The 27,596-nt window shown below is 41.6% G+C and overlaps 1 protein-coding gene and 1 pseudogene across 1 annotated transcript in view; one reads left to right on the top strand and one right to left on the bottom strand.

Annotated features, from left to right (window-relative positions):
* Positions 1-17,270, bottom strand: part of LOC128572328 (zinc finger protein 92-like) — a 76,671-nt gene extending 59,401 nt beyond the window's left edge. The window contains exon 1 of the mRNA XM_053572156.1: positions 17,122-17,270. The gene's annotated coding sequence lies outside the window, so the exon portion shown is untranslated. The remainder of the gene's footprint in view (positions 1-17,121) is intronic.
* A 9,001-nt stretch (positions 17,271-26,271) lies between these two features.
* LOC128572331 (transcription factor BTF3-like) lies at positions 26,272-26,868 on the top strand (annotated as a pseudogene).
* Positions 26,869-27,596: the final 728 nt, after the last annotated feature.

A 27,596-nucleotide genomic window follows, 5' to 3' on the forward strand; every position in this document is an offset into this window, starting at 1 on the left:
CTCAGGTTGGTCTGGAATCCGTGAGCTCAAGCAATCCACCTGTTTCGGCCTCCCAGAGTTTGATGATTACAGGCATGAGCCACCGTGCCTGCCCTGGCCATTCAAAAATTATCTTCAAATTACACAAATGTTTCAAACCTAATATATATTTATCAATAAACATATGTTAACATTAAGACAGCTTTCATAATCATTTACCTACAGGATAAAATAACCATTGGCCAGCAACTATGAGAAAATGAACTATTTGTAAACCAAATATAAGTATCATATAGGCAGGATTGGCGCCTGTAGCACAGTGGCTACAGCAGCAGCCACATACACCAAGGGTGGCAGGTTCGAACCTAGCCCGGGCCAGCTAAACAACGACAACTGCAACAAAAAATAGCTTGGCATTGTGGCAGGCATCTGTAGTCCCAGCTACTCGCGAGGCTGAGGCAAGAGAATCGCTTAAACCCAAGAGTTTGAGGTTGCTGTGAGCTGTGACCTCACAGCACTCTACCAAGGGCAACATAGTGAAACTCTATCTCAAAAAAAAAAAAGTATCATAAAGGGAAACAAATAGAAAGAAAATGAAATTGCCAGTACAGATATGGTTGATTTATATTTAACTTTTGTCGTCAATGTCTTAAAGTATACAGAGTTGAATACTGGCATACAAAATTATAATATACAAAGTCTCTTGAAGGTACTCATGGATTGGAAACTGATATTATATTACATATTTTTAATTTCTTTATTTTAGAACATAGAAAAATATGACAGAAAATTAGGTAATTAATGTTTTGTAAATCAAGGTACATTTAGCTACAATTTCCCATTTTCCTTAACCATGGATGTCTGGCTAATTTGGGGACATCCTGTATAGGTAAAAACCACAAAAAAAATTGAGGTTAAGTGACCTACTTTACCAAATTAAAAAGAGGTAGGGAGCAGTGGCTTCTGTCTGTAATCCTAACACTCTGGGGAGCACCACCAGGTGGATGGCAGGAGCTCACTGACATTTTTCAAAGAAGAAATATAAAGGGCCAACAAGCCATTTATTAGAAAAGATGCTTAAAGTACTTATTATTGGAGAAATGCAAAGTGAAATCACAATGAAGTGTTACATCATACTCACAATGAACACTAAAAAAAGTTTGTCAAGTATACAGAGATAGCAGACACTTTTTGAAATGTTGGTAAGGCAAAATGTCTCAGACACTATTAAAATGTATACAGGTTTCTAAGAAAACTAAAATGAGAAGTCACTATTTGATCCAGCAATCTCATGTTTGGGTACATATCCAAAATATGCACTGCAGAATGGGGGTTCATAGCACCATTATAAAAGCCAAGATGTGACTAGATGCAGTGGCTTACACCTGCAATCCTAGCACTTTGGGAGTCTGAAGTAAGTATATAGCTGGAGCTCAGGAGTTCACAACTAGCCTGAACAAGAAAGAGACACTGTCTCTACTAAAAATAGAAAAAGTAGGCAAGTGTTGTGGGTCTACAGTCCCATCTACTTGGGAGGCTGAGGCAAGAGTATCGCTTAAGCCCAAGAGTTTGAGGTTGCTGTGAGCTGTGATGCCACAGCACTCTATTAAGGGCAACATAGTGAGACTTTGTCTCAAAAAAAGAAAGAAAAGAAAAGAAATTCTAACACACAGTTCTGAATATTCAGATCTGAAATTACAGAAAATTTGATACAGAATAAAGTAGAATGTGAAAACATATATAGAGTAAAATCAGCAAGAAGGTAGAAGTCCCATGTTCATGTATTCCTTTCTGGTAACAAAAATTTGGAAGCCATCTATGGGGAAAAATGCTTTAATGACACCCCAGCACAGTGACTCACATCTGTCATCTCAGCTACTGAGAGGCTGAGGTGAGAGGATCACTTCAGTCCAGCAGTTTGACACTAGCCTAGACAACACAGTGAGACGTAATCTCACAAAGAGTGATCTCATTAGAGTTTTAGGAACCAGGGAGGAGGTTGTGAAATTCTCTTAATGCCCTTCAGGAAGGTCATTATAGAAGGCAGACCCTCATTATGTGGCAAACTAGAGGACCTCTGGTCTTGGTTACTGCCTGGAGAATGGTCTGCTCAACTTGGTCCCACTGAGAATTCTGAAGTGACTATGTGGGCTTCTCCAACTTCTCCCAACCATGATCTGGGAGTGGTCCTACCCATCCAGAGACCTGGAGGAAGATGCACACTCATGATTATGGAGACAGGCCTGTACATCTTTGCATTTTGTGTGTGTATGTGTTTATATAACTATTTGTGTAAATATATACATATATACACACAGTAGAACCTCCATAGTTGGCCATCTCCCTCCATTGACCACCTCCCCAAGCTGACCTGATATTCATAGACCAGACATGCACCACATGTGTGTTGGTACAGCAGGCCTAGCTCCTTATGCTAATCACCTCTGAATGTTGACAAATTTGTTACAGTCCCTTGAGTGATCAACTTACAGAGGTTCTGCTGCACGTGCGTATGTGTATGTATGAACAACACAGTTGATAAGCATATCATAAACCAGAGATAATTATAAAATAAGAGTTATTTTGTAACAACAGAGATGTTAATACATCCTCAGGAATATTCTAAACTCCCCAACGACATAATATATTTAAGAAATGTAGCTACCAGATGTGGGGTCTCATGCCTCTAATCCTATCACTCAGGGAGGTCAAGGCAGATAGACTGCTTGGGCTTAGGAGTTCAAGACCAGCCTAACCAGGTGGGAGACATCAACTCTACTAAAAATTACAAAACTAGCAAAATGTAGTTGAGGGCACCTGTATTCCCAGCTACTCAGGAGGTTGAGGCAAGAGGATTGCATGAGCCCAAGAGTTTAATGTTGCTATAAGCTACAATGCCACGGCACATGACTCTGTCTCCAAACAACAAAACAAACAAACAAAAAAAGAATTGTAGGTGGAGATACCCTTAGCTATATTTTCTTTTCTTATTTATTTATTTATTTATTTATTTTAGAGACAGAGTCTCACTTTGTCGCCCTTGGTACAGTGCCATGGCATCACAGCTCACAGCAACCTCCAGCTCTTAGGCTTAGGCAATCTCTTGCCTCAGCCTCCTGAGTAGCTGGGACTACAGGCACCCGCCACAACGCCCAGCTATTTTTTGTTGTTGTTGCAGTTTTGGCTGGGGCTGGGTTTGAACCTGCCACCCTCAGTATATGGGGCCGGAGCCCTACTCACTGAGTCACAGTTGCCACCCTTTTCTTTCTTTCTTTCTTTTTTTTTGAGACAGAGTCTCAAACTGTTGCCCATGGTGTCAAAACTCACAGCAACCTCAAACTCTTGGGCTTAAGCGATTCTCTTGCCTCAGCCTCTCAAGTACCTGGGACTACAGGCGCGTGCTGCAATGCCCAGCTATTTTTTGGTTGTAGTTGTCATTGTTGTTTGGCAGGCCTGGGCTGGATTCAAACCCGCTAGCTCCAGTGTGTGTGGCTGGCACTCAAGCCGCTGAACTACAGGTTCTGAGTCAACATTAAATTTTCTTACATTTGGGGAGATTCTTAGTGTTGTGATAAGATTACTAACTATAATTTCTGCAGAATCTTATTTGAAACCTTTATAGCATAAAAAAATATAAAGCAGAAAAGATACAACTATTGGTGGTGTTCCTGGGATTTCTGAACCAAACACTAATATCACCACTCACATATTTTGGATATGATGCTACAGAAAAGCAAACTTTTTTTTCAGACACAGTCTCATTCTGTTGATCAGGTTAGAATCTCATAGGAGCAGCCTAACTCAAAGCAACCTCAAACTCCTAGGTTCAAGCAATTCTCCAGCTTCAACCCTCACCCACCCCCAGTAGGTGGGACAACAGGTAACCACTACATTGCCTAGCTAATTTTTCTATTTCAAGTAGAGATGGGGTCTAATACTTGTCTAGGTGCCGGGAGCCAAAACATATCACAAAAATGCCCCTGCTATCTTGATTTTACGAGCAAACTATTCTCAGGAATTCAACCGTAAACAGCAACGGTACTTTTCCCTTGCGTATCTCCTCAAAAATGCACCCCCCGCCTTAGGGTCCTTCTCCTAGTAATTTTCCAGAAACTAGCCCCCTCCCCGCCCTGCTAGGAACAGCCCTTAGTTACTTCCTTGTTTGTGTGCTTATAAGCCCAGCTGAAAAATAAACACGACGGAGCTTGATCAGACTCTTGACTTGCTCTCATTCTTTCGTGTCTCTTGTCCCCTCATTCGACTGACCCCTTTGTTTCCCAGGTCCCTGTTGAATTCCCCACGGGCTGGGGCAATTGGCGCCTGACATGGGGCAAGGGTACGGGGGTGTCATCGAACGTTGCTGCCAGTAAGGGTACCCTTATCATTGGATTGCCGCAACACCAAGGTTGTGAGTGAAAATCTGCACTGTGATCGCCGCGCCACAAGGACGTGAGTGAAGATCCGCACCGAGATCGCCGCAGAATTGCCCACCTGCGAGTCTGATCCGTCAAGGTAAGAGAAAGCAACAAGTTTATGGGACAAACGTTAAGTAAACATGAATCGTTTATTCAGGGACTCAAGGAGTCCCTCAAGACACGAGGAATTCGGGTAAAGAAAAAAGATCTCTATAAATTTTTTGTTTTTATTGGTGATATCTGTCCTTGGTTCCCCCAAGAAGGCACTATTGATGTTCTGAGATGGACTAGAGTCGGTGATTGTCTAAAAGATTATTATAGAACATTCGGCCCCCAAAAAATCCCCGTTCAGGCATTTTCCTACTGGAACTTGATCTATGATATTTTAAAAACTTACAACCAATGGCCTGATATCCAAGAAGTTGTTAAAGAAGAAGAAAAGGCGCTTAAAGAACACTCCAGACCACCCTCAGCCTGCCCTTCTGTTTCTGTTCCTATGCCTGAGCCTGACACTCCCCCCAATCCTGAACCTCTCAAACCTCCTATTAATTCCCTATACCCCTCCCTCGAGGAGCCCCCTCCCGACTCCCTCTCCCCCGAAGAAACGACCACCCGGGAAGAGGAGGCCACTAAGTATCACAATTCTGACTGGCCTCCCTTCCCTTCCGTCCTAAATCATCCCCCTTCCTATGCTTCTGCCCCTCTATTTTGTGCTCCGATTCTAGGTGTAGACACTCCAATTGAAAATGTCAAACGCAAATTATGTCAAGAGGTCTCCTCCCTTAAGGACTTACTCCAAACAAGGAAGGAACATTTAAAACTCATTCAAGAGTTAGTGCTTTAGAATTAGAACTAAAAACCCCCCCCACCCCAACATTTCTTTTTTTTTTTTTTTTTGTAGAGACAGAGTCTCACTTTATGGCCCTCTGTAGAGTGCCGTGGCCTCACACAGCTCACAGCAACCTCCAACTCCTGGGCTTAAGCGATTCTCTTGCCTCAGCCTCCCAAGCAGCTGGGACTACAGGCGCCCGCCACAACGCCCGGCTATTTTTTGGTTGCAGTTTGGCCGGGGCCGGGTTTGAACCCACCACCCTCGGTATATGGGGCCGGCGCCTTACCAACTGAGCCACAGGCGCCGCCCCCAACATTTCATAAACATAGCTCAGAACAAAAACCTTTAAAGGCGCTGCACGCCTTTCCTGTAACTAAGATAAAAGGGAATCCCCCTCCCGAATCAGAACCAAAACCTCCCTCTGATGGGGACGAACACCCCTCGGCAGATGAAGCCTCAGATAATGACCACGAGGCCTCTGACTCAGATGCTGAAAAAGCTGAAACTGCTGATCAGCAGTATCATTGCTTGAATTTCAAGCATGTTAAAGAATTACAAACTGCTGTGTCCCTCTATGGCCCCACAGCCCCTTTCACTATATCTATAGTTGAATCTCTGAGCAGGCTGTGGCTCACCCCAAGTGACTGGTTCTTTATAACCCGTGCCACCCTGCCTGGAGGTGATTATGTCCTCTGGAGAACCGAATATGCTGATAACTGCAAAGAAACAGCAGCCTGTAATCTTGAAAATAAGATCTCCAAGAAATGGACTAGGGATAAACTCATGGGACGTAGTCCCTATGATAGTAACATCATACAATCTAAATTTTCCCCCGGCCTCCTGGCCCAGATACAGAATGCTGCCCTTAAAGCATGGAGAAAGCTCCCTCCCAAGGGATCGGCAACTACCTCCTTGGCCAACATTCGACAGGGCCCTGACGAGCCTTATAGTAATTTCATCAGCCGCCTTACCGATGCGGTTGAGAGGCTCGTGGGTCAACAAGAAAATGAAAGCGAGTTCATTAAACACCTCGCATTTGAAAATGCAAACCCTGCATGTCAAGCCGCCATACGGCCTCACCGCAGCGGAAAGACCATTTCTGATTATGTTAAACTTTGTGCAGGTATCGGCACCGCTCACTCCATGGGTCTCGCTATTGGAGCCGCCCTTAAAGAATTCGCTCAGGAAACAACCCAAAAACTTGTTTTAGTTGTAAACAACCAGGACACTTTTCTAGAGACTACATGGCCCCTAAGGCCGAACCACCCATACCGCCTGCTCTTTATCCACGATGCAAGCGAGGCAAACACTGGGTGTCTGAATGCCATTCAAAAACAGATGCCCAAAGCAATCCCTTACCTCAGAAGCAGGGAAACTTCCTACGGGGCCAGCCCCTGGCCCCCAAACGGGCACAAACCCCTGGGGCTATCAGGTTTGTCCCCCAAAACCCACCCCCTCAAGTCCAAGCCTCCTCTCCCTCTCCCGAGCAACTGCCGGCAGCGCAGGACTGGACCTCTGTTCCTCCACCGGCGCAATACTAACACCTGAAATGGGCATCCAAGTCCTCCCTACTGGGGTTCATGGTCCCTTGCCCCCCAACACTTTCGGACTTCTTCTTGGCCGTGCCAGTACCACCCTGCAAGGCCTCACTATTCCCCCCGGCATCATTGATAAGGATTACGCCGGAGAAATTAAAATACTTGCTTCCGCCTCCCTCGGCCCTATAACCATTCACCCAGGCCAAAGAATAGCTCAGCTAATATTACTTCCCCTCTTACCCTCCAACCATCCTTATTCTCTAAAAACCCGGGGTACTCATAACCTCGGTTCCTCTGACGCTTTTTGGGTTAGACAAATCACACAAGAAAAACCCCTCCTTAAGCTACAATTAAACGGCAAAACTTTTGAAGGATTACTTGACACTGGGGCAGACGCCACAGTAATCGCCAGTAAATACTGGCCCCCTTCCTGGCCCCTCACTACTTCCCTAACCCATCTCCGGGGTATTGGCCAAACCTCCAACCCCCAACAGAGTGCTGAAATCCTCAAATGGACAGACGAGGAAGGCAACACTGGTACTGTCCAACCTTATGTTGTGCCTGGCCTCCCAGTCAATCTCTGGGGCAGAGACATCCTGGCCCAACTAAGACTAATCATGCGCAGTCCAAATATGAAAGAAAATGCAGCCAGATAGCTGCCTGAAAGATTAGTAAAACAAATTGATAACAATTCTAAAATCCAGGGAGAAAAACCTCCCTGAGATTATCTTTCTCCTTTCCCTTCCAGAACCACGGACTTCCATCCATGGTGCTGCCTTATCTCCTGATCTTCTGCCTCCCGGCACTGGGCCAACCTGTTCCAGCAGTTACCAAGCCCTTCGCTTGGCGCTTTTATTTAACTGAAAACTCAACTGATGAAAACACAGACTGACAAACTTCGTAAGCTTAGCTTAGATTTACAAAAACAAAAATTTTCTTCTGAGGCAAACGAGTGATGGAAATCCTCCATGTACTCCTTACTCATGCCCCTTGCAGGTCCCCTTATTCTTGCTATTCTTTTTTTTTTTTTTGTGATTTTTTGGCCGGGGCTGGGTTTGAACCCGCCACCTCCAGCATGTGGGACCGGCGCCCTACTCCTTAAGCCACAGGCGCCGCCCTCTTGCTATTAATAATCACCCTTGGACCCATTATTTTTAACAAAATCATGAATTTTATCAAATCACAGATTGACTCCCTGGCATCAAAACCCATTCAAGTCCATTATCATAGACTCGACCTTGCAGACCGGGGCCTTGCCGAACCTAACAACCACGATATTCCTCCGGGAACTGCGTAAGCACTCAGAGCTATGCACGTTGACTCACCATCATATGTGAGTACAACCTGAGTACCTTTTTACGGGGTGCAATAAAGACACTGCAGAGGGAAGGCATAAACAGCCTCTCTGAGTCCCTGGGAAGCCAACCTGATTTGCATAGAGGTTAGTGTCGTAAAAATTTCTCCCCTCCTCCCCAAAAGACGCTCAAACTTATCATGCGGTCATTATGCCCGTGGGAGGAATCAGGTCAATACTTCCCCCCAAAAGGTTAATGCCCTCTCTTCTACGCCGACAACTGACAGACCCCAACAATTTAAAAAACTAAACGGGAGGAGATGCTGGGAGCCAAAACATATCACAAAAATGCCCCTTGCTATCTTGATTTTACGAGCAAACTATTCTCAGGAATTCAACCGTAAACAGCAACAGTACTTTCCCCTTGCATATCTCCTCAAAAATGCACCCCCAGCCTTAGGGTCCTTCTCCTAGTAATTTTCCAGAAACTAGCCCCCTCCCCGCCCTGCTAGGAACAGCCCTTAGTTAATTCCTCGTTTGTGTGCTTATAAGCCCAGCTGAAAAATAAACACGACGGAGCTTGATCAGACTCTTGACTTGCTCTCATTCTTTCGTGTCTCTTGTCCCCTCATTCGACTGACCCCTTTGTTTCCCAGGTCCCCGTTGAATTCCCCGCAGGCCAGGGCATTTAGGGTGGTCTCACACTCCTGAGCTCAAACAATCATCCCACCTTGGGTCCCAGAGGCAAAAGTTACAGGTTTGAGCTACCACATCCAGCCTGAAGAATATTTAAAAAAAGAAAAAGCACATGAATCACAGAGATACTAAAAAATATACAAATATCTTATGTCCTTAAAAGCAATGGAAGAGCAGTCACATGTAAGCCACAGAAAGTTCTTTTATTCTCACAGTAACCTAGAAGGAATATCACTGAAAAATAAAGTTTTTCTGGAAATTAAATCCAAGAATAGGCTCATAACTCTAACCCTAACATTCTAGGAAGCCAAGGTGGGAGGATTACTTCAGCTCAGAAGTTCGAGACCAGACTCAGTAAGTGTGAGATTCCCTTTCTAGCAAAACCTTTAGCCAGACATTTTGGAGAATCCTGTACTCTTGGCTATTTGAGACTGAGACAGAATAAGCTCTTGAACCCAGTAGCTTGTGGCTGCTCTGTGAAAGGCTGATGCTATTGCCCTCTAGTGAGAGGAAAGAGAGAGAGACTCTGTGTGAATAAGAAAATAAAAACTAGTCTGGGTGCAGGGGCTCACGCCTGTAATCCTAGCACTCTAGTACTCTAGGTGGGTGGATTGCTTGAACTCATGAGTTGGAGAGCAGCCTGAGCAAAAGTGAGACCCTGTCTCTACTAAAAATAGAAAAACTGAGGCAAGAGGATCACTTGAACCCGAGTTGGAGGTTGCTGTGAGCTATGACACCACAGCACTCTACCCAGGGCAACAACTTGAGATTCTGTCTCAAAAACAAACAAACAAACAAAAAAACTTGGTGCCCATAGCACAGTGGTTATGGCAGCAAGTACACACACTGAGGTTGGAGGGTTTAAACCCAGCCTGGGCCAGCTAAATAACAATGACAACTACAATAAAAAAAAAATGTCCAGGTGTGGTGGCAGGCACCTGTAGTCCCAGCTACAGGGATGCTGAGGCAATAGAATCTCTTGAGCCCAAAAGTTTGAGGTTGCTGTGAGCTGTGACACCACAGCACTCCACCGAGGGCAACATAGTGATACTCTGTCTCAAAAAAAGAAGAAAGAAAAAAGAAAGAAAGAAAGAAAGAAAATAAAAACCGAAAAATAATAAAATAAGAACAGAGGTGCCCTTAAGTAAAAATAATAGAAAGAAAGCTAAGCTTCTAATAAATCTTTTCTATTGGAGCTGAACTTCTGTAATCACATCTTATTGTTGGGCTTTCTCCTTGAGTTTTGAACTTCTCACCACTGCTACCTGTTTCATTCACTCCAAACTTCCTGGGTGCTTGATTACTGTCTGGTGTGTCTTCACCAGAGTTCTTTGCTTTGCTCCAGACAGGTGATGAGGTCTGGCTTAGAGACAGCAAGACTTTGTTTTATTAGAAAAAAGGAACATGACTTTTGTTGGGCATCTCCAACTGGCAATGTATAACCTTGCTAAAGTAGAGAAAAGAATGTTTTAGAAGATCTTGAAACAATAATCCTCAAATAGACCTTCCTAACAGAAACTTTAGAATCTTTAAAAAACATTTAAAGTTGGAAGATTTTTAACTCCAATGTGCAGTACTACTGAAATAAAATTTGATCCTAGAAATCAGACCTAAAGGTATTGGTAACAACATATGCCACTAAATTTCTGAAATTACCATTAATCCAGTGAGGGATATAAATTAGCTCAAAAAAGAGTAAGAGTAATGCCAAAATAAAGCATCTCCAATATTTTCTTTTTTATATAAAGAAGTTCTTAAATTTTCCTTAGAAACAAGAATCTGAAAGTAATGCAGTCAAAGAAGAAACTCCATCAAAACATTCTGCAAAGAGAGAATATGAATTGCATAGTGTAGACCAGGAACTGTGTATTTCAGTTATCCTCACCTAGGAAGACCAAGTTTCTGTAGTTCTTGAATATGACATCCCAATACAAATTCTGCTGAGCAGGGCCCAGGCAGGCCCACTCATCCATAGAGAATTCTATAGACAATGTCTTTGAATGTTAGCATTCCCTGAAAAACAAACATATTTACCAAGAAGCCAAGGGGAGATGGAATTTCATTTTTAGTTAAATGAGTGAAGAGAACTCTTGCTAACTTATATGTGTGACTGGAATTATGTAATAGAATAAGTATCAAAGAGATATATTCCCTCATGTGTTCTCTAACTGAAAAAAGGAGATCGCAGAAGCTCCAAAAACAGCATAGATAGTATACATTTTTTGGTCAACACAGTAGAAATGAAAGACCACCAACACAGGCATGTATATTTTTTGCCTTATTTACATGATACAGTATAAGTTGTATATATTTTTATATGCAAATGTCATGGTGAGTTAAACAGTACCTTAAAATTTTAATATATACAAGAAGGAATTGGATCTGATCTTGATAAAATGCAGATTTTTATTCAGAAGATATAGGGTGAAAATACGGTTTCTAAATTATTATTATTTTTTGTTTTGTTTTGTTTTTTGAGACAGTCTCAAGCTGTCGCCCTGGGTAGAGTGCTGTAGTGTCACAGCGCACAGCATTCTCAAAGTCTTGGGCTTAAGTGATTCTCTTAAGAGAATCCTCTCAAGTAGCTGGGACTACCAGTGGCACCCACCACAATGCCCAGCTATTTTTTTGTTGTTGTTGCAATCGTCATTGTTGTTTTAGCTGGCCTCGGCTGTGTTCAAACCAACCAGCCTCGGTGTATGTGGCCGGTGCCCTGCCCACTGAGCTACAGGCACCGCCTCAATTTCTAAATTATAAACAAGCTCAACAGGAATGCCAGTGCCTCTATTCCATGATAATATTTTGTCAAAAAGGCAGTGAACTGTAGACACTGAATTTATCCCAGTTGATTTCTGAATGAGTAAATAAAGATGACAACTTTTACTTTCCAAAGCAAGGTATATGAAAGAGAATCTAAGAAGAAAGGAACACTTTCTTAATAAATATTTTGGCTTGTGCACATTAGTTAATAATCTCTCCAAAGTACTTATTAATAATAGAGAAGGCTTGGTGCCTGTAGCTCAGCAGCTAGGGCCAGACACATACACCAGAGATGGTGGGTTCGAATCCAGCCCAGACCTCCCAATGACAACTACAACTCCTCCCCCACCCCCCAAAATAGCTGGGCATTGTGGTGTGTGCCTGTAGTCCCAGCTACTAGGGAGGCTGAGGCAAGAGTTGGAGGTTGCTGTGAGCTATGACACCACAGTACTCTACCAAGGGCAACAAAGTGAGACTCTGTCTCAATAAAACAAAATAAAGAAAAGTGCATGTACTTCATCTTATCCTACATCTTAGGAACTTACAGATGGAACCTAAATGTAGGTCCCAGGAGTTCCACAAAGACCACACTCCCGAACAAGCCAAATTTACAGCAGAGTTCTTTTATTGAAGAGCCAGCTGGCTACTGCCTCAGTGTCCCAACATGGGGTTTCTGAGAGCAGCCCCGAGTGCTTAAGGAGTCAGGTTTTTAAGGCTTGGTCTGCATCCTGGTTGGCACACAGGCTGTCCAGGTACATTTGGTGGTGGTGGTGGTGGTGGGATAGCAAGCGAGCATTGTACAGAAGCAGAATTTTGTGGTTAGCTATATGTCATACATCTTTGTTTTAATATTTTCCCAGTACTTTTCCTCCATACATCTATGTCTCAGTATTCTCTCCACCTGGCATTGTTTCTTGTGTTTTTTTTTTTTTTGCAGTTTTGGCTGGGACCAGGCTTGAACTTGTCAACCCCGGTATATGGGGCCAGTGTCCTACTCTTTGAGCCACAGGCATTGCCCTCCACCTGGTGTTGTTTAGAGGTCAGTCTGGGGATGGTCAGTTTGTTTCCCAGGCCCAGGAGTTAGTCAAGCAAGAAGTTAGTGAGTACTTTTTCATCTATCTTGGGAGTGACCTAGACTTACTTCACTTTGTTGAGGGCTTGCAGCCCAGGAATTTGTCAGAAGTTAACTGGTATTTTTCTACTTTAGCCTAGGCCTAACGTAAACAGTACATATTCCCCCTTTTGCTAATATCCAGTGACCCAACCTCATCCACAAAGGGAATCTTACGTATCCACATTTTTCCATTTTCAAAAGGCACAAAAGGAACATTTTCAATATTGCAGAACATATTATTTTTTGTAGAACATGAATTTACAATGGGAATTTTGCAGGGCATACGGGAATCTTGATAGAGAGAATGGAGAGAAGACTCTGCTATATAGGTAGGGAAGAAGGATTTTTCAGACCCTCTTGACTATTATAAGAAAAGAGCAAAACAGTATTTGAAACAAACTCATTAGGCAGGATCATCACAAGTAGAGATGTAAAGGTTTGCAAATTATAAGAACCTGATACTGCAGGGGAAAAAGTAGGCACAGCCCTAGACCTTGGACACATTTACCTGAGAAGCAATCATTTCTTTCTTTCTTCTCTTTCCCTTGATTTCCTTCTCAGGTTAGATTATCTGGATATATATTCCACCTGCATCTTGACAATATGGCTTTTAAGGCATCAGCACAACCCCTTCACCTGCTGCCACTATATCCGCAGGCAGAGGGACTCTGAAGTATAGACAAAAATTCCACCCTTCCAGTTCTTTATCAGAGGAGAAAATCAGGAAGAAGTTTCCACATAAAGACCAAAGCATGAGCTTATTTCTTGGCCTCCAGTGTCCTCCCCTGCCAGCAATTTCTGCTATGGAAATGGGAATATGGGTCTTGTGACCTCTTTCTGGAAAAAAAATAAATAAACTCAGCTGTTTTAAATGTATCTGGAAACCCTCGTGCTTGACACTGGCCTAATTTTAGCATCACCTGGGGGAATTTAATTACAATCACATGGATGACACAACCCAGACTAATAGAATCTGTGTGTAGGAAGAATCATAGATGATGATACTTCCTCAAAACGGCCATGGACTCCTAACTGGAAGCCTTGGCCAAGGATCACTTAGCTAAGCATCATTTCACAGGCTTTAATATGCATACACTTTATTTTGTATTATGCCCACTGTAAGTATGTGATTCTGCAACAGCAGTAGTTACTCTATCTTCAAGCAAATAATCACTTTTTAAATACAATACTTATTTATGTCTTTGCTTAAGAATTTCAGGAAGAAGTCTGGCCCCATGGCTCACACCTGTAGACCCAGAAAGGGTCTCAAGAAGGTTTTTGAACCAAGATTGCAGAATTCCCATGAAGGAAAACAGTGAGCACTTAACCCCCGTTTCTGTTTTGGTCTAGCTCATGTCAGCCAGACTCCAGATGGCAAGAAACCATTTCAATAAGACATCTAGACCTACAAAGAGAAAGGTTCTACACATAGTTTCCCAAGCTCCTTTCTCCTTGCACCATCTTTTGGTTAGCTAAGAAACATCAAGTGGTCTTTGCGACATTAATCAGCCATCTGCTCCTTGTTACTCTTGAATAAACTACTTTTTCTTCCACCAACTCTTACGTTGTAACTTTGACTTTTGAGGAGTGATTAGTCAAACTTGGGTTCAGTTAAAATTTTACAGGTTTTGTGTGAGTCTATGAAGTGGCTTCTTTAACAATTCCCTCTATTCCTGCTATTACTCCCACTCAACTGGAGAAAGCAAACATAGCACACAGTGCCTTCTGCTCAACACTTTGTAATAACACAAATACATTTGGTTCAAGGAAGACAACCAATCACAATCTTGAAACATGACATAGTTTGCCGGCACTTTAAAGATTCTGGAGGTCAGAGAAGCCAGCAGTGTCTGAGGAAGGACCTGGACTTAAAATTTGGATGTGCAGATTTGGGTCTTGCACACACGCTATGAAGCTAGTGCCCTGTGTACATTCATGAGAATTATGGAAACAGAAAAATGAGAATAAAGACATTTTCAGGTATTCTCAATGTACATCTGTGATCCAGGTTGAGCTTCTGGCCTCATAATCTCTGGATCAGTTATAGGTCTAAAGATATCAGAATAATTGGGCGGCGCCTGTGGCTCAGTCGGTGGGATGCCGGCCCCATATACCGAGGGTGGCGGGTTCGGGCCCGGCCCCGGCCAAACTGCAACCAAAAAATAGCTGGGCGTTGTGGCGGGCGCCTGTAGTCCCAGCTACTCGGGAGGCTGAGGCAAGAGAGTAGCTTAAGCCCAGAAGTTGGAGGTTGCTGTGAGCTGTGTGAGGCCACGGCACTCTACCGAGGGCCATAAAGTGAGACTCTGTCTCTACAAAAAAAAAAAAAAAAAGATATCAGAATAATTGCAAGACAGGGTCAGAATGGCTGAGGGAGTTTGTAAAAATCTAAAGGTTGTCTCAAAAGTCACCAAGCATAGGGAAAATTGAAAATTGTAGCTAAATATATCATTACAAAATACTCACTGCAAAATTTTACAAAGAGGAGAAGCAAAGGGGTGGAGCAAGATGGTGGATCAGAAGGATCATTCGGCTGAGCTCTCTTGGTACGACTGGGGGAAAAAGAGAACCCAGCCGTACCTGGGACTTGGACATTACCCAGAGTCACAGCTCAGGGAGCACAACAATTTGGTGGTATGCTGGATACAGTGTGTAATCTGGAGCTGTGGAAATCTCACACATTAGGCATATGATTGTGAGCTGGGGGATAGGCTGGTCCCCCCACAGAGCTCTGGGATGAGAGGAAGCCTTTTTTGCAGTTTTCAGGTTTTGGAGGAACCTGTGTTGAGTGGAAAGATTGGAAGAGTGGGTGGACTTGAACAGTATACACCAATCAGATTTGAATACCAGTTGGACTGGATCTGCCATCCGATTGGTGGCTGGCAAGGCAGCCATACTGGGATAGTCTTGGTTGCCAGGGGTTGCCATTGTGGGAAGGCTGTGAGAAGGTCATGAGGGTAGGCCTCTTATCCAGGGCCTAAAGCATCGCCCTCTTAATTCTGCCTGCTGGGATCAGAACTCTACTCTTGGAACAGGCTGAAGGCCTTCCTCATCCCACAGGAACCAGTGTCAGGGGGCACTATGAGGCCTGCCCCTGAAGGATCTGGAAAGCTTTAAGATCCCAACCCTTCCGGGTCTGAATGCTGAGGAAACAATCAGGCAATACCTGAGGGCAACTAACTTATGAATAAGGACCACAGAGGCTGCCAGTTGTTCTCTGTCTCCTAAAAAACCCACAGTGCTGCCTGGAGTCCTGGTGACATATTGCAACATATGTATTCCTAATATATTCCTATTAATATATATTTATATATAAATACTTTGCCCTCGGTTGACTGCCCTGGCATCACAGCTCACAGTAACCTCCAACTCTTGGGCTTAAGCGATTCTCTTGTGTAGCCTCAATGTAACTTCAAGTGTCATTGACTTATGTTTAAAGAAGCTTTCTCAGAGTCCATATGAAGGGATGTTTCTTTAAGACCCTCCAAACTGATTAGCAAGCTAGTCAAATGGGAGGCAGACTCTGCAGGCAGAGTCTGGCTGTCTGTGGAATGCCCTAGAAGAGACCTTGGAAGTGGAAAACAAGGTAAGTTAAAGTTCATCTCAGTTACATGTTGCACCTGTTTTCTCAGACAAATGGCTAAATAAGTTTTTATAGTTGCTCTGTATGGCTTCTTTGTACTCTTATATAAACCATTGACTGCAGATTAGTTTTATTATTAGTATGTGTATCTGCAGAACTTAGTGTTCTTAAGAGTATATAAGCTGGCAAAAAATAAAGTTAGGGGCTGCATACCTGAGCGAGCTGTAACCCTCTACTCCTCCAGCATTCTGAGTGCTGGTTTTACCTCTGCAACTCCAGCCTGGACCATTTAAAACTATAATTTGGCGCAGAGAGCAGGGTACGGATCTTTGTGGTGCTTGCTTAAGGTAAGATTGGGAACAGTTGGAACCAGATGGAATTACTTGAAGGGGGTAGTACGCCAGACATCTGGGAATAGAAGTAGAGTCATGGGGAACTCCCCGTCTTTGGAGGGGCAATATGTTATGCTCCTGCAAACCTTACAATGGAGCACAGGTACCTCCACAAAAAGGAAAACTTTGCAGTGCCTATTTCATGTGGTCGCTAAGCACTGTTACTGGTTTACTCCTGAAAAGAAAAATCAATGAAATTTAAAGATTTGGAAAATTGTAGAGAGAGTTTTGTGGAGAGCCCATCAGGTATTGAATCAGAGGTCTGGCAACTTTTAATTTTGTAACTTTGGCTTCACAGCCCCTACAATCTAGTTGAAATGCCTGTTTACAAAGAGATACCGCTTCCAGATAGTACTAGCAACTCCTCCGAAACTGAAACTGGGAGCGAATCAGAGACTACAGAGGCAAACGAGCCCGATGACAAAATTAGAGCGTTGTTGTCAAATTATGAGTTCTCAACATGGTCCTTTGTCCAAAAAGAAAGTTGGGGCACTTCCAGCTTTGGCCGCAAAACCACTTACCCTGGGTGCTGCTGGCCCTCCTTTGTCTTCTGCACCTCCAGCTCTCCTGTTCCATGGCAGCTCCTTCCCCTCCCAAATACCCGAGTAGGAAGGGTGTTTAATTTCACATTAGGGTCTGATATGTACAATATTTTACATGAAGCTGAACCAAATTCTCAAAATTCTCTTATTTCCATAATGATGTCTATTTCATTTGCCTTTCCAATAGTCAGAACTCCTAAGGATGGTGGTAATATCATTTTCATGTTGATATGAAAATCTTGAAACTTTTAAAGAATGCTGTTAATGCTTACGGACCTAATTCTCCACATGTGCGAGGAGTTTTAAAATCATATTGTGGAGACCACTTATTAATTCTTATAGATTGGGATACCTTGGCTCAAACTACATTATCACCTGGTCAGTACTTCCAATTTAAATCTTGGTGGAGAGAAGAGGCTCAAAAACAGGCTGGCTGTAACCGCACTTAAACCCACCTACATTTGACTTTGAACACCTAACAGGAACAGGAATACATTCAGATGTGAAAGCGCAGTGTAATTATACTAATGAACTGTTGGCACAAATTCATGAAATTTGCTATATGACATGGCAAAGATTGTATGAAAAGGGAGAAGTATGGGTGGTGCCTGTGGCTCAAGCAGTAGGGCGCTGGTCCCATATGCCAGAGGTGGCGGGTTCAAACCCTGCCCCGGCCAAAAAAAAAAAAAAAAGTAAAAAAAGAAAAGGGAGAAGTAAAAAAATTTTTTTACAAAAATCCTTCAAGAACCTAATGAACCATATACTGATTTTTTAGCCCAATTGCAACCAGCTATTCAAAGAACTATTAATGGTGCAGAGGCACAAAATATGCTTTTACTTAAACTCACGTATGAAAATGCTAGTATTAATTATAAAAAGGCTTTAACAGGAATAAAGATGCAGAAAAATATCATTTTAGACCATTATATATGAGCCTGCAGAGATGATGGCTCTGGCACCTTTCAGGCTAATTTATTAGCAGCTGCTCTTAAAGGCACAGCCACTTCTACTAAAACAAGGTATAATTAAGAAAAAATCCAGTAGATGGCATATGTTAACTATTTTCTTCCACACAAAACAACCTTTATATATTACTCATATAAGAACTCATTCTAATTTACCTAGACCTCTCTTTAAAGATAATATTGTTATTAATAATTTAATTGGATCAATACAGGCTGCTAATTTAGAACATTCCTTACACCATAATAATGCTCAATCTTTTTTTTTTTTTTTGTAGAGACAGAGTCTCACTGTACCGCCCTTGGTAGAGTGCCGTGGCATCACATGGCTCACAGCAACCTCTAACTCTTGGGCTTATGCGATTCTCTTGTCTCAGCCTCCCGAGCAGCTGGGACTACAGGCGCCAGCCACAATGCCCGGCTATTTTTTGGTTGCAGTTTGGCCAGGGCCGGGTTTGAACCTGCCACCCTCGGTATATGGGGCCGGCGCCCTCCTCACTGAGCCACAGGCGCCGCCCAATAATGCTCAATCTTTAAAAGTGCAACATGGCACACAGCAAGAGCTATTGCTTGCTCTTGCCCCACTTGTCAGCCTTTAATAATTCCACCTTTATGCTTTGATGTTAATCAAAGAGGCCTCCAATCTAATCAATTATGGCAAATATATGCTGCTCAATTTCCTGAATTTGGATGGCTTAAATACATCCATTATTCTGTTGATGCTTCTTCTCATTTTTCCTGGGCATCTGTCTTTACATCAGAAAAGGGAGATGCTGTTATTTCCCATTTATTGGAAGCTTTTTCAGTAATGGGAAAACCAGCTTCGATTAAAACTGATAATGGCTCAACATGTCTTTCTAATAAATGCAAAACTTTTTCTCAACTACATAATATAAAACATACAAAAGGTATCTCAGGCAATAGCACTGGACAAGCTATAATTAAAAGACAAAATAGAACACATAAAAACATGCTTCTAAAACAAAAGAAAGGGGGAGAACAGTATAACAGGAATGGATTACATTCTGCCTTATTTACTATCAATTTTTAAAATATGAATGATGATAATAAAACACCAGCTCAGAAGCTTTGGATTAAAGTAACAGAACCTCTTAATCAACCAGTTTTTTATAAAGATGTAAAAACAAATAAATGGATCCCAGCTCAGGTATTGTGTTGGGGTAGAGGATATGCTTATATCTCAACAGGTTCATCAAACTTTTGGGTCACTAACAAAGGTTTAAAACTGAGGGATGGTGCAGAAAAGACCACACACCCAGCCTCAGAATAAGCAACCCCTGAGCACATCCACTTTGTTCTTAGCTATGATCTCAATCCTCACTACCCAGGTAAGTGCTCAATCATATGAATATTGGACATATATCCCAAATCGTCCTCTACCAAGGGGAGTCAGTTGGTTTGAACCTAGTTTACCAATTTATGTTAATAAATCCAGCTGGCTTCCTGGGCCTTATGACATTTGTGGTCCTTTAAAACCTGAAGAGAAAGGATTGACATTTTAAAATTACATTACTGGTGTCAGTGGACCACCCATTTGCTTTGGTAATCAGCCCCATTGTTTAACTTTTCAGTATCAAGTTTGGACAAGTATAGACCGTCATTCCAGTGAATCTCCACAGAGAAAGATGTATCTTTTAGTAGCCCTTTCTATTAAAGGAACAAAATTTAATGGTACTTTGGCTTCTTCTGAGTTACCTCTTTGTCAGATACACAACTTTTCACAAGTAAGTGAATGGGTGCATTGGATGAAATGTAGAGGTAAAAGTTTGTTCTTCATTGCTAATACTTCCTATGAAAGCATTATAGATTGGAGCCCCAAGAACTTCATGTACCCTCGGAATTCTTTAAAACCTTTAAGATGGAAAGAAAATCATACATCTATTTTCCACTACAATATCCAGTCAAATTATGTGGAGAGATGAAGGATTTTCTCCTCCTTCTCCCGGTCAATCAAAATATCCTAAACAAAATCACTTATGAAAAATTGGGGCTGTATTCCACCCTCTTCAAGCCTGGGTAGAAAAATCATATCATAATCAACAAGATAAAAAATAGACCTTATCTTTTACCAAATACGCAACTTATAATGTTCAAGCCTGTTTAAGGCTGCCTTTTGTATGGCTTAAAGGTTCTATATATTGGAAAAAAAACAGTGGAGAAATCTGATGTTTGCAAACCTGTACTATGTATACATGTATTAACAGTTTTCTTCAGTTTGATGTTTCCAAAAAGCAGTTATATCTTTTAAGAGCAAGAACAGGTGTGTGGCTGCTGATGAAGCTGACCTGCCTATAGCAAAAGTCTTCAGCAATGTCCATACTTCAGATGATTGCTGAGAAGCAAGCGTTTCATTGGAATACTGATTGCAGCAATTTTGGGAATAATTGCTGTTACTGCTGCTGCTGCTGCTGCAGGAGTTGCTTTAACTGAAAGCATCAAGACTCAGGACTTTGTTGCTGAATGACACCATAATTCTGAGCAGTTTTGGATGGCCTCTGAGACAAATTGACACTGAAATCCACAATGAACTTTCAGATTTAGAACAAACAGTAGTAATGTTAGGAGATCAATTGTCTAGTTTACAAAAACAAATCAAATTTCATTCTGATTGGAATGTAACTTCATTTTGTATCACTCCTGTGCTTTACAATGCAACTGAATTCCCTTGGGACAAAGTAAAAAAGCATTTGTTAAACCATGAAAATTTAACTAATAATATTCTTAACTTACAGCAAAAGATGTATGCCATGTTCCAGCACAAGCTTGAATGTGTTAATGGAGATACTATACTAAAAGAATTGTCAAATGGAATAGAAAAGTTAAATCCTTTACCTAAATTGAATATTTTATTTGGAACTTCTGCAGAATTGCTTGTTATAATGTTCATTAGTTGTTTTGTTTTATGTTTAGTCTGCAGACGGGTCTGCCAAGCCCACCAAGTGAGTGACTGCCAAACAGCCATGTTTTCCATTATCTTGCATAATTTAAAAGGAAAGGGAGAAATGTAGCCTCAATGTAACTTCAAGTGCCATTGACTTATGTTTAAGCTTTCTCAGAGTCCAAATGAAGGGATGTTTTTTTAAGACCCTCCAAACTGATTAGCAAGTTAGTCAAATGGGGGGCAGACTCTGCAGGCAGAGTCTGGCTGTCTGTGGAATGTCCTAGAAGAGACCTTGGAAGTGGAAAACAAGGTAAGTTAATGTGTATCTTAGTTACATGTTGCAATTGTTTTCTCAGACAAATGGCTAAATAAGTTTTTATAGTTGCCCTGTATAGCTTCTTTATACACTTATATAAACCATTGGCTGCCAATTAGTTTTACTATTAGAATGTGTTTGTGCAGAACTTAGTGTTGTTAAGAGTATATAAGTTGGCAAAAAATAAAGTTAGGGGCTGCATGCCTGAGCGAGCTGTAACCCTCTACTCCTCCAGAATTCTGAGTCCTGGTTTTACCTTTGTGACTCTGGCCCAGATGGTTTAAAACAATATCTTGCCTCAGCCTCCCAAGTTGCTGGGACTACAGGCGCCTGCCACAACGCCTGTCTGTTTTTTGTTGCAATTGTCATTGTTGTTTGGCTGGCTGGGCTGGGTTTGAACCCGCCAGCCTTGGCGTATGTGGCTGATGCATAACCACTGTGCTATGAGCGCTGAGCCATATAATTTTTTAAACTTTTTTTTCTTCTTTTCTATGTTGCTTTTGGCTATGTCAACATTTTTTGTTTTTTTGGTTCTATTCTTAACTTCCATTTTTACTCTCATCAAGAGCAAGAGCTCCTGTATTTTTCATTATGGTATATTAGCCTCATTTATTCTAGTTCACTCCTTTCCATTCTGTCATATTATAGAGGCTCTTCTACTTTTCTCATCTTTCCCACATAAATCACTCATGCAATAGCTATCACCTTCTTTTTTCATCTTTCTTCTTTCTTTCCTTTTTCCTCTCCTTTTTCTCTCCCTTTTTTATATACAACTGTATTTTTAATTTTTAACTATTTTTTTATTATCGTTATTTCTTTTCTCTTTTCTTTTCAGACAGAGTCTTACTATGTTGCCCTTGGTAGAGTGTCATGGCATCACAGCTCACAGCAACCTCAAACTCTTGGGCTTAAGTGATTCTCTTGCCTCAGCCTCCCAAGTAGCTGGGACTATAGGTGCTCACCACAATACCTGGCTATTTTTTGTTGCAGCTGACATTGTTGTTTAGCTGGCTGGGGCCATGTTCAAACCTGCCACCCTTGGTGTATGTGGCTGGTGCCATAACCACTGTGCTACGGGACCCAAGCCCATCTTTTCTTTTATTGCAAAGTGCTGGGGTGACATGATTGTGGATAGTGGTCTACCAGGAAGGTCATGGCAATAGTCTGGCTCAAGGAGGCCAAGAGATCATGAGAGAGCCCTTTTACCTTTGACCCTGGGAAGACAGTATTGGCAAGTCCACACTGTAGAATTTTTCTATTTCTTTTTCATTTTTAAGTATTTTTTTGTTCATGTTTTTGTTTTTACTACTATCTTTCTTGTTTTAAAAATTTTTTAATTTTTTTGTTTTTCTTAAATCACAACTGTGTACATTGATGCATTTATAGGGTTCAGTGTACTGATTTGATATACAATGTGAAATGCTTGCAATGAATTAAGTAACACATCTATCACACTTATACTCTTTTCTTAAAAGTTTTGAAATGTACCATTATATCATGCACATTAGGTGAGGTCCCAGTCCAGGCCTGCTAAACTAAACTAAACTAAAATAATAGCTAGGTATTGTGGTGGGTGCCTATAGTCCCAGCTACTTGAGGAGGTTGAGGCAAGAGGATCACTTGAACTCACAAGTTTGAGGTTGTTGTGAGATAAGATGCCACAGCACTCTACTAAGGGTGACCAAGTGAGACTGTCTCAAAAAAAAAAAAATGTAAAATTGATAAACCTTTGAACACATTGACTAGAAATAGAAAAGCAAAATTTCTAATAACCTTAATCAGAAACAATAAAGGGGAAATAATAACAGATGCCACAGAGACACAAGAGATTATCTGAGTGCTATAAGAAACTCTATGCCCAGAAATTTGACAATGTGGAGGAAATGGATCAATATCTGCAATTGGACCCTCTCCCTAGACTTAACTAAGAAGAAACAGATATCTTGAATAGACCAGTTTCAAGAATTGAGATAGAAGAAAAAATAAAAAATCTCCCAACAAAAAAATGCCATGTTGGTGTCACACCAGAATTATATCAAATTTTCAAAGAAGAGCTTATACTTATACCACACAAATTATTCCAAAAAATTGAGAAGGAAGGAATCTTCCCCAACACATTCTTTGAAGCAAACATCACCCTGATACCAAAACTAGGAAAAGATCCAACTAAAAAGGAGAACTTGAAACCAATTTCACTAATGAATATAGATGCAAAAATTCTTAATAAAATCCTAGCCAATAGATTACAACTTCTCATTAAAAAAATCATTTATCATGATCAAGTAGTCTTCATCCCAGGGATGCAAGACTGGTTTAACATATGCAAGTCCATAAGTGTAATTCACCATACCAACAGAAGGAAAAACAAAGACTGTATGATCCTCTGAATAGATGCAGTAAAAGCATTTGATAAATTTCTGCATCCTTTTCTAATTAGAACACTTAAGAATAGGCATGGGTAGCTATTTCTTAAACCGACTGAAGCTATCTACGACAAACCCACAGCTAATATTATACTGAATGGAGTAAAACTGAAAGCTGACAGGTTTTTTTTTTTTTTTTTTTTGTAGAGACAGAGTCTCACTGTACCACCCTCGGGTAGAGTGCCATGGCGTCACACGGCTCACAGCAACCTCTAACTCTTGGGCTTACGCGATTCTCTTGCCTCAGCCTCCCAAGCAGCTGGGACTACAGGCGCCCGCCACAATGCCCGGCTATTTTTTTTTTGTTGCAGTTTGGCCGGGGCTGGGTTTGAACCCGCCACCCTCGGCATATGGGGCCAGCGCCCTACTCACTGAGCCACAGGTGCTGCCCAAGCTGACAGGTTTTACTCTATCACCATCACTATTCAACATAGTGCTGGAAGTTCTAGCCAGTACAATGAGGCAAGAGAAGGAAATAAAGGGCATCAAAATGGGGACAGAAGAAGTCAAACTTTCACTCTTTGCTGATGAGAGGGTGTCCATAAAGTTCATGTGCAATGTAAATGGCAAAATCTAGGTTACAAAGTGAGACTCTGTCTCAAAAAGAAAAAGAAAATTATAATAAAAGAAAAAAAGAAAAAGAAAAAGCCAGAAAGAAGACATGTATAGGGCAGGAGGATAGTGGTGGGAGATGCTAGGGTGCATAATTCATCTTGGAAGTATCTCTGATTACAAAATCTCCCCAGGCTCTGTGTTCTCAAGAGCAGCTCACTGCAAAACATAATCCTTCCCATGATAACTAAGGGGATACTCCCTATTTGACCTATGACAAGGCCAGGCACAGGATCTGCAAATTGCCATTTATTGCTCATAAACAATTAGTTGAACAATTCTGCCTTCAGTAGTCAGAACAAAATACTCCATCTAATTTTGATGAAATTACTCTTCTTCCCCCGGACCCCTGAATTTTAGCCAATTCTAAGCCTGACTTCAACATTTAACCCTTCTTTATGACTCTCAAAGAAGTGCCTGACTGCAGGATAAAACATCTCCTGACCTGGAAGATTATTTCTCCATCCTCCATTTTGCCCTCATCTCCCACCTTGTTTCTACACTTTTTTTTGAGACAGAGTCTCACTATGTTGCCCTTGGTAGAGTGCCGTGGCGTCACAGCTCACATCAACCTCCAATTCTTAGGCTTAAGAGATTCTCTTGCTTCAGCCTCCTGAGTAGCTGGGACTACAGACACCTGCTACAATGCCTAGCTATTTTTTTTCTTTCTTTCTTTCTTTTTTTTGGTTGCAGCTGTCATTGTTATTTAGCAGGCCCTGGCCAGCCAGGCCTGAACCCACCAGCCTTGGTGTATGTGGTAAGCCATGGGCGCCGAGCCTGTTTCTACATTTGTTTGCTCCTCTCTATGAATGAAAGCCCTTGTATGTGATGCTTGCAGAGCTTATAGTTTGTGCTTTCCCCAAGTATTTCCTTACAATAATGAAGGATTCATTTTATTCATTTATATTTTATTAGACAATAAGATATAATTTCTAATTTATTCTACTGGAAAATGCCTAGAAACAGCCCCAGAACAATACCAATTATACCTTCAGGAAGGGTGTCTCATCACCCTCTACTTCCATCAACCACATTTGCCAGTGGGTCCCCACCTCTCCAGGGCTCTGCACCTTCTGTTCACATAAAGGGCTCTTCCCATAGTTGGTGTGAACAGGCTGAAAACTTGCAGGAAAGGATTCCTGGGCCCTCAATGACAATCTTTTGGAGGACCAAGGTTGACCTTGTCTTAGTCATTAGACTCAGACCTTTGGTTCCCAGTCAAGGTTATTCATTTACTTTTCGATAAGAAAATATCAAGTGTTTGAGCAACCCAGCAAAATTCTGCAAACTCAGTAGTGATGTCCACATGATAGAAAGAAATTATAAGACATTTTATGTTTCTTACGTCAACATGAAAAACAAAATTATCTATTTTGTCAGAAAATAGAGATGGCATTTAATTGTTAATTCCATGAAAACAAATCATTAAGGAAACAATCATCTGCAAACATCTCCAGAAGTTTACAAGTCATTCAACTCCAACTTCCAGATGATAGAAAACAGAAAAAGTTACCTAGTGTCACAGATTCTCAACTCTGAGAAAGAGGGGAACTGATGTTTTGTGAATATTTACAATTCACCTATTGAGCTACCACACTTTCATGTGGAAATGGATTTATTTTTATGCAGCCATAAATCAATCCACCTTTTGTGTCTTTCTTCTTCATGGTATCATTGCAAAGCTGAGCCTTGGGTTTCCATCTGAAATCACCCTCAAACAATAGCAATGGTCAAAACATTAATACACTCACTAAAAGAAAAAAATGGTAAAAACAAAATTTTAAATGAAATGGAATATATGACTACATATTTAATTCCCTTTTCAGAACTCCAGTTCTGAGAGGACCAGAGCAGGGGCTGGGAAGTTCACAGAGGAGCCAGACAGGGAAGGTCAGGGCTAAGGAAAGGAAAGCAATGCCAGGGATGGGAGCACCCACTCAGGCTGACTCTCAGGGGCGAGGTCCAGCTGGGGGCAGCTGCCCTGGCAGCAAGGTGACGCTGTCTCTTTCTCCACCTCCCAGGGGAACCCCAGGACAGGAGCCTCAGATGAAAGAAATTACAATGAACCAAGAGAAACTCGCCAAACTGCAGGCACAAGTGCGCATTGGTGGGAAAGACATTGCTCACAGAAAAAAGAAGGTGATTCATAGAACAGCTACAGCAGATGATAAAAAACTTCAGTTCTCCTTAAAGAAGTTAGGAGCAAACAATATCTCTGGTATTGAAGAGGTGAATATGTTTACAAACCAAGGAACAGTGATTCACTTTAACAACCCTAAAGTTCAGGCAGCAAACACTTTCACCCTTACAGGCCATGCTGAGACAAAGTAGCTGACAGAAATGCTACCCAGCATCTTAAACCAGCTTGGTGCAGACAGTCTGACTAGCTTGAGGAGGCTGGCTGAAGCTCTGCCTAAACAATCTGTGGATGAAAAAACACCACTTGCTACTGGAAAGGATGATAATGATGATGTCCCAGATCTTGTAGAGAATTTTGATGAGGCAAACTGAATTGAGCTAACTTCTGAAGATGAAACTTGAAGCTGCTATTTTATGTTATGACTGCTTTTTTAATTTGTTTTTGTTTATGGATCTAATAAAATCTAGATCTCTAATATATATATATATACATATATATATATATATATATATTTTTTTTTTTTGAGACAAAGCCTCAAGCTGTCACTCTGGGTAGAGTGTCAGGGCATCACAGCTCACAGCAACCTCCAACTTCTGGGCTCAAGTGAGTCTCCTGCCTCTGCCTCCCAAGTAGCTGGGACTACAGGCGCCCACAACAATGCCTGGCTATTTCTTGGTTGTAGCCATTATTGTTGTTTGGCAGGCCCAGGCTGGATTCGAACCAGCTCAGGTGTATGTGGCTGGTGTCTTAGCTGCTTGAGCCACAGGCGCCGAGCTGATCTCTAATATTTTTAAGCCCAAGCTCCTTGGACATTGCAGCTCTTTTCAGTTTTTGCTTATACATAATTCATTCTTTGTAGCTAATTAAGCTGAAGAAGCCTGGGAATAAAGTTTGAAAGATAGGTCAATAAAGTTCTTTCCTAGTAAAAAATCAAAAAAACTCAAACAAACCTCTAGTTCTGTCTTGCATTTTCAGGAAAATTTTCTTATTCTTGTAGTTCCATTGATTTATTGTATTTTATTTTTAAATTTTATTTATTTATTTATCTGAGACAAAGTCTCACTTTCTTGCCTCCAGTAGAATGCCATAGTGTCATAGC

Source organism: Nycticebus coucang, chromosome 20 (assembly GCF_027406575.1).
Source record: "Nycticebus coucang isolate mNycCou1 chromosome 20, mNycCou1.pri, whole genome shotgun sequence".
Classification (NCBI taxonomy): Eukaryota; Metazoa; Chordata; class Mammalia; order Primates; family Lorisidae; genus Nycticebus; species Nycticebus coucang.